General features: G+C 41.8%; 1 pseudogene; it reads right to left on the bottom strand.

Moving 5' to 3' along the window:
* Window positions 1-250: 250 nt before the first annotated feature.
* On the bottom strand, window positions 251-1,622 carry LOC105551202 (annotated as a pseudogene).
* Window positions 1,623-8,285: the final 6,663 nt, after the last annotated feature.

Genomic DNA, 8,285 nt, shown 5'->3' with positions numbered 1-8,285 from the left:
ATGGTTTCAAAGGGTGCAAGCCCCATCCCTTGGCAGCTTCCACGTGGTGTTGAGCTTGAGGGTGCACAGAAGTCAAGAATTGAGGTTTGGGGACCATCACCTAGATTTCAGAAGATTTATGGAAACTCTGGCCTACTGGCATGGGTACAGCATGCTTCCTACCTGCTGAGGGTGAATGTGATACACAGAGCTATGATGGTTTCTAATGAGAGGTAAAATTCACAAAAGTTCCAAGTTATTCATGTCAGGATCATTGTGTGTGCAAAGTTTGATGTATTAATAAATGAAGATCAAGTGGTTTCTTGGTCTGTAATTGCAATTTCATTTTTTAAAGTCAGTAGATTTTTTGTACAATTCTATTACAAGTGGCCCAGGTTTAATTTCATCCATCTCCACGAAGTGCTGATAAACATATCTGTAGGCTTGTAGTCTTTGAATTTAAAGAAGAGAGTCTTACCTTTGGTTAATGTTTTAATATACTTCTGCAGCTCAATGTTGACATTAAAATGAACATATGTGTCTTCTTAAAGCCACAGGAGTATCTCTTGCACAGTACTTAAATCTATGTCATTCAGCTCCTTGATACTCACTTTAATATAGTGTATTTCAGGCCAATTTTCCCAATTCTAGTAGTGAGTAACACCACTCCTGATTCTGAGGACAATTTTGGTAATAGAGTAGTAATATGTGCTGCTTAGTATATTTCAGAACAATATTCTCAGTTTTAGTAGTGAGTAACACTGCTCTTGGTTCTGATAGCAACTTTGGTAATAAAGTCATGACATGGTTTGACTGTGTCTCCACCCAAATCTCATCTCGAATTGTACTCCCACAATTCCCATGTGTTATGGGAGGGACCCGATGGGAGATAATTGAATCATGGGAGTGGTTTCCCCCATACTGTTCTCGTGATGATGAATAAGTCTCATGAAATCTGATGATTTTATCAGGAGTTTCTGCTTTTGCATCTTCCTCATTCTCTTTGGCTGCTGCCATCTGTGTAAGACGAGGCTTGCTCCTCCTTGCCTTCCGCCATGATTGTGAGGCTTCCTCAGCCACGTGGAACTGTAAGTCCAATTAAACCTCTTTCTTTTGTAAATTGCCCAATCTCAGGTATGTCTTTATCAGCAGTGTGAAAACAGACTAATACATGTAATAGAGTACCAGGAACTCTAGCAGGAAAAGAATCGGGAGACGCTGCTCCAGCACCACCCCTGTTCTTCATCTTCTTCAAATTCCAAATACTGTTTTTCACCAGGTACTAAAATTCCTTTTGAGGGGACAGGCTGAACGTCAAGTGGAAATTCTTTATTATATGTAAAAATATTCTTTAGGATTAGTGCTAGTTTCTTCAGGTCCTCCAATTTCAGTTCTTGAGACTGTGTTGAGTGTAAAGCTGTACTTCACAATTCCAAGCATGTTACAACATTGCCTGTGGGTTTCTTTTGTTCTTCTGTGAATTATTGTGTTGAGCTTGGGCCTCTTTTTGTAGAAGTCTTGCTAATATCAGATACTCATCTATCACTTCCACCAGCTGGCTCCAAGAGTCAAAGCTGGTACCGCTCCTAAAACTGGCTCCCCCAGTGCTGTAGTAGACTCTGGGTCACAAAGGTGACCACTCCTTACCCTGTCCCCTCCTGTTTCTACCCCAGCAAAGATGGGCTTTCAGGTACCATCCTGGCTGGGCCTGACCCCAGTATTGACAGGGTCTGGAGGAACCCCTATAGCAAACTCTGCCACCTTCCAAGGAGCCATGCAAGATTATTTGCAACCACTCTTCTCTTTTTTTCTCTCTTTCTTGCTTTCTTTTTAGTATGATTGTGGTATTTATTTGGAATATAGTAGGTTCATTTGTTTCACATTGGTTTCAGTTTTTGATTGTTCCTCCTTCCCATGCTTACTGATTAATCTTACATTTCTAATATGCAGGATAAATACTTTAAAATCCAAAACTATACAAAAGGAGGAAGGGCTTCAAGATGGCTGACTAGAGGCACTGGGTACTGCCACCTCCACACACAAGAACCAACAGAGTGAGTAGATATCACACTTTGAATAGATCATCTGAGAGAACACTGGAATTCAACAGAGAAGTGACAAGACACACTTAAAGCACGGAAGAAGGAATTGAAGCAGCCTGTTGGGCTGAATCAACTGGGAACCTGGAGGGGCTCCTCAATGTAGGACGGAGTAAGTGTGCGATCCCAGCAGTCCCGTTCTCACCACAGGCTCCTGTTATCCTAGCCACAGGGAAGCCCTTCTACCCAGAGACTAACATAGGGCACTGCCTGGAGGTCGCATTGCTCCAGAGAGGGCGCTCAAGCTAGATACAACCCCATCCCTGATAGCACAGTGCATACAGAGAGTCCAGTTCCCACCACAGGGCATCGTGCCTGGGGGCTCAACAGCCCTGCTCCCACACATCCTCCACACATCAACATTCCCTGCCTGCAGCCCCTGCTGTGACTGGCTGATGCTGTTGCAGGCAGGGCTGAAGCGTGAGCCATTCCAAAGACCCCACTGACCCTGCTGCCCCCAACAGTGAAGATGCTGTGCATTTTCACGTGTCCTGAGGACAAATCCCCCTATCCACAGGACTTGCTACAACAGCCAGGGCCAAAGCCTGAGCAAAGCGTGAGCTCCCCAGCTGCCTGCTTAGGGCTGCTGCCACTGAAAACAACCCCACCCCCCAAGTAGCAGGGCTGCAGCTGCCCCCACCCCAGCATTTCACCTTGGTCCTAGGGATCACCCTGCCCCTGCCTACCATAGCCCCTGCATGCACCACTGAGGGCCTTTAGGTCAGGTCTGCCTGGCCAGCTCAGCCCCTCCAGTGCCAGAGCATGCTGTCCCATCTGGGGACCTAGGGGCCAATCAGTGCTCAGTTGGATCCACCACTGGTGTCACCTGTGCACTCCTGTCAGGGGCCTGAGGTGAGGCCCACCCAACCTGCCACTGCTACCACAGCTAGCACCCACCTGTATGCACCGCCTGTGATCTGGGGACTGGCTCTCAGCCTATCACAGCCAACACCAGCACCAATGTGGACAGCATGGGAGCCAGAGGTTTGTTCAGCCACACCACACCCACTGCCCAAGGCCTTGAGAACCTGCCCACCACTGCCACTGCTGGCACAGGAGCAGCACACCTGGAGGTCCAAGAACCAGCCCACCTGAACCAGCTAATGCCGGGGTCACAGTGTGCTGCCCTGGCGCCCAAAGGCAGGCTCCCTCAATCTGCCACTGCAAACATGGGCCCCGTGACAGGACCACTTGATGTACCTGTACTCAGCAAACCTTCACCACAGCCCATCAAATAACAGGAATTGGGGCCTGAAAAGACAGCAATACTAAATTCTGAATTGGTCCTGCCAAATAGTTTGATGTTTCAACTTTCCACAGAACAGGGATACGTTACGTATATTCACTAGCGATGAGGCAATAAGAAAAGTGAGTAAACTCATCATAAAAGGTCCAAATGAAAGCTTTTCTAGAAGAAAAAATTAGACTAGTGTTATTTCCAGTGTTATCCACACACCCTAAATGCAAACCAACTATCTTGAACTAGAAAGGATGAGAAGAGAATCAACGAAATGGGCAAATGCTGAGCTTTGTTTTTCAAATATCTGAAAAGTTGCTGAGTTTTTCAATTTTACACATGAGTGTGTTGTAAAAATGTGCAGCCTGACTAGCAAGCACTAAAATCATCTTGCCAAGTGGTTTTAAAGGTCAAGCTCATTAGTAATTTAAGAAGAATCTGCATCAAGCTAGAAGACACTGCTTCTTCAAATAAATTACACATGATCTTATAAGTTTGGGTTTTATAGCTTTAATTGAATGTTTGCACCACTTATAATGTCACAGTGTTTAAGATTTAACTTAACAATTGCCATCTGAAACTTCTCACGTTATCCTGTAAGTCTTCTAACAAGGTTCAAGTGCGTGTGTGTCGGGGGGTGTGTGTGTGTGTGCGCGCATTTTTTCTAGATTTTTATTTTAGCAAGTCGCAACAGAACACTATTTTCTGGTTTTAACTTTGATGCAATGACTATTCCCAATTATGAAGCACTGGATACATACTAGACATCATATTTGTCACTGGTGTACCAAGATAAATAGGTCGCAATCCTGCACACATAAAAATTTACAAGGTAACAAGGAATACAGAGAGGCTCCTAAGAATAAGTTTTCCTACATTGATCTAAATAGCTATCAAACCCATTTTTAATCAAGTATCTTAGTTTTTAGAGCGAAATGGGTCCTCAAAACTCATTCTTTCATCTTTTAAAAAAGGAAAGCTTAGGTTGAAGCAGATTATAATTTGCCCAAGTGTCCTTATTACCCCAGAACTGGAAATAAATCTCCACTTTCAAGTCTAAAGCTTTTTCTGTTGATAAAATCTTAGAGACACACTATTTATTACATGGAACCAAACATTAAATGGTTTTTGGTTAGCAGCAAAGCTAACTCCTGAGAATTTTTCATATTTATGTAACATATGACGTTAAATAAACATGAACAAAATATTACTAAAGAATTTTGATTTGTCAATAGAAGTTTATCATTTTTGTATTTACTAATTCACTAAACTACTTTAAAATAATTTTTAAGTAATTTATATTATATGGGTTTTACCTTAATTATATACATTTGTACTTAATTAGCTTTATACCTCCCAAAAAATGGTAAAAAAAAAAGATACATTTGAAGGTTACATCACACATTTAGATAAGTAGAAAAGTAGTGAAACTCAAATGTGCTTATATTTGTATCAATAATTATAAAAGTATTTAACCTGCAGCACAGAAGTTAAGGATATGTTACCTGCTTTAAAGATTAGAGTTTCAAAAATGGGCTCATATCATATTACAGAGCTTTTTTCCTCACTTCATATATTGAATACTGCTACTAAATAATGGTTCTTTTGCTTCTGTGGTTTTTATGACGAGAGTTTGTGTATTGAGAGTTTTTTATTTTTGTTTTAATCTATAGCTGTTAAAAGCCACAGAATATGTCTGTGCCATACCAAGGGAAACGGCAGGAGACAAAATATTCTTGATCAGTATAAAATGACTACCAGTCTAGACCCTTCAGGTCTCCAGTGTATAGTTTTAATGAAGTGAAGATCTAGGAAAATGATACTTTACTTTTAACATCACCATCTATTTGAAATATGTATGTCTATGTCCAAAGAAAGAACTAACAGAGAAGACCTGAATTTAGTTTCCCAAGTAGAGGTTAAATTACTCTTTTAGTAGCAAAGTACAGTCCAGCAACAATTATAGAAAAAAATTCTTTCCCACATAAAAAAAATGCTCAGAGATGTAAAAATATGAAAGTAATGTTATTTCCTCTCTTTCCTGAACAATACACTTAAAACAATATAAAGCTCCTGATTCACATGAGGCATTTTCTAATGATGGACAGCAAGTTGGATGCCATCTAATGCCAGGGACTCATTGATTCCTTAGGAAATACTCTGTTATAGTCAATCATAGTATCAAAAATGAAAGGTTTAAAATTTTGTCATTATTTACTCACTAGTAACTACTTACTGTATACCCATCTATATGCCTGGCACATTTCATTTAGGGTGAAGGTAGGCACTACTTGCTTAATAATGAATATAAGGAAATTCAGACTAACTCCAGAGTGGTTAAGTGAATTGTTTAAGGAGATAAAGCAAGTAAGTGACAAAAAGATGTTCTTTCTAACTCTGAAATCTGATATCTTTCCTTATGTTTGTTTGCCCAGGCAATTTGAGGTGGTAATACATTTCAATATTGTATGACAAGGAAATCAGTTTTAGGCCTGTCTCTGCCACTATCCAGCTGAGTGACATTAGGGCTGATTACTTAACCTCTTTAAGCCTTTGTTTCCACATTTGTTCTGAATCAATATAGCCAGATCTCAGAAAAAGGTCAATTTAACAGAGATTATAGGAAGGTAAGTTTTTAATTAATATAACCTGTCATTTCAAATATGTAAGGAGAATTATCATCATATTCATAGACTATATGTGATGATTTTCAGACTATTGTTTTATAAACCATTTAGAAAGAAAAAGATGTCACCATTAAACTAAACTATGACCAAGTCACTTTCTTTCTGTGATGTAAATTCCTTGATGAGTAGCAACATGATATGGAGCACCACCAAGATTGCGGGTAGGGCATTCTGTGAGTTCACAGGTGATGGTGCAGGCAGGGAAGGCAAATTCATATGCAAAATACATGATCATCCCAGTGAGGACAAGTCTGCTTCCTTCATAATGCGAAAGGTCAATGTATTCAGCCACCCATAGGCGGCTGACTGGTCCCACAAGCAATGGTGCCATCTTAGGGACTCAATGTTAGTATCTGTTTTGGCAGATTAGACACTCAGCAATAATAGCAGCCCAATCAGACAACAAAGAGATGCCATGTTGTAAACCTCATGCATAGCCTTCATTGGTGCCACCATGGCCACTATGCCCACGAGCCCACTGAGCAAGCACTGGGGTGGCTGATGAAAGAGGTTAGGTGATATCCTCTAAGTCCTTCATTTTGTCCTTCTAATTAGCAGCCCCCTCCTTAGTAAGATGCCCTTTAGTGGTATTCATGTCAGACATACCTATCTTCATAGTCTGTGCCACCTCCAAGCCATCCAGCTACATGCCTCTCCCTCAGACTTCCTTTTCACCCGCTTTACAATCCTGTTTCTTCTAAGCTGCTGACCATTCAACCAGACTTAGCAACTGCCCTCAAATTGTTGTAGACACACAGTTGACCCTTTAACAACACAGGAGTTAAGGGCAGAGACACTAACGAAGTCGAAAATGTATGTATAACATTTGGCTTTCCCAGAACTTAACTATTACTAGCCTACTGTTGATGGGAAGCCTTACCATTAACATAAACAATCGATTAACACATATTTTGTGTGTTACATGTATTATATACTGCGTCCTGACAATAAAGCTAGAGAAAAGAAAATGTTATTAAGAAAATCGTAAGGAAGATAAAATATATTTACCGTTTACTAAGTGGAAGTGAACCATCATGAAGGTCTTTATTCTCATTATCTTCACATTGAGTAAGCTGAGGAGGAGGAAAAGGATTGGTCTTGCTGTCTCAGCGGTGGCAGAGAAGAAAATCCTTGTCTATGTGGACTTGCCCACTTAAACCTTTGTTGCTTAAGGGTCAATAGCGTACTTCCGGCAACTCACTTCAAATTAAGCAACCAAATTTTGCCCACAGGGAAAGTTTTCCTTCACTGCTTTCCTTTACGATCAACTCTGAGTGGGGCTAAAATGCGGCAGTCATCCTCTTTCAGTTAGCATCAGCATTTCTTGCAGATCCAGCTATCTGTAACCAGGCTTTGAGTTTTTTCTTCTTCAGTCAACTGATCATAAGATACTGCTCGGATGGTGGCCGGGCGCGGTGGCTCCACGCCTGTAACCCCAGTGTGTCCGGAATTGGTGGGTTCTTGGTCTCGCTGACTTCAAGAACGAAACTGCAGACCCTCGCGGGGAGAGTTATCAGTTCTTAAAGATGGTGTGTACAGAGTTTGTTCCTTCAGAAGCTCAGACGTGTCTAGAGCTTCTTCCTTCTGGTGGATTAGTGGTCTCGCTGGCTTCAGGAGTGAAGCTGCAGACCTTGGAGATGAGTGTTACAGCTCATAAAGGCAGCATGGACCCAAAGAGTGACAGCATCAACAAAATTCATTGCAAAAAGCAAAAGAACAAAGCTCCCACGTCAAGTAACCAGAACGGAATGGATTGCCCCGGCTGCGTCAGGCAGCCTACTTTTATTCCCTTATCTGGCCCCACCCACATCCTGCTGATTGGTCCATTTTACAGAGAGCTGATTGGTCTATTTTACAGAGAGCTGATTGGTCCGTTTTCACAGAATGCTGATTGGTGCGTTTACAATCCTTGAGCTAGACACAGAGTGCTAGACAGAAAAGTTCTCCAAGTCCTCACTAGGTTAGCTAAACACAGAGTTAGCTAGATACAGAGTACCAATTGGTGTATTTACAATCCTTGAGCTAGACACAGAGTACTGATTGATGTATTTACAAACCTTGAGCTAGACACCGCGTGCTGATTGCTGTATTCTCTAGCTAGACATAAAAGTTCTCCAAGTCCCCACCAGATTAGCTAGATATAGAGCTGATTGGTGCACATACAATCCTCCCGCTAGATATAAAAGTTCTCCAAGTCCCCAGCCTGCTCAGGAGCCCAGCTGGTTTCACTTAGTGGATCCTACACAAGGGCTGCAGGCCGAGCTGCCCGCCAGTGCCGAGCCA

Source organism: Mandrillus leucophaeus, unplaced genomic scaffold (assembly GCF_000951045.1).
Source record: "Mandrillus leucophaeus isolate KB7577 unplaced genomic scaffold, Mleu.le_1.0 Scaffold51, whole genome shotgun sequence".
NCBI classification, from domain to species: domain Eukaryota; kingdom Metazoa; phylum Chordata; class Mammalia; order Primates; family Cercopithecidae; genus Mandrillus; species Mandrillus leucophaeus.
The sequence above is the reverse complement of the archived record's forward strand: the minus strand, read 5'-3'. Positions and strand labels throughout refer to the sequence as shown.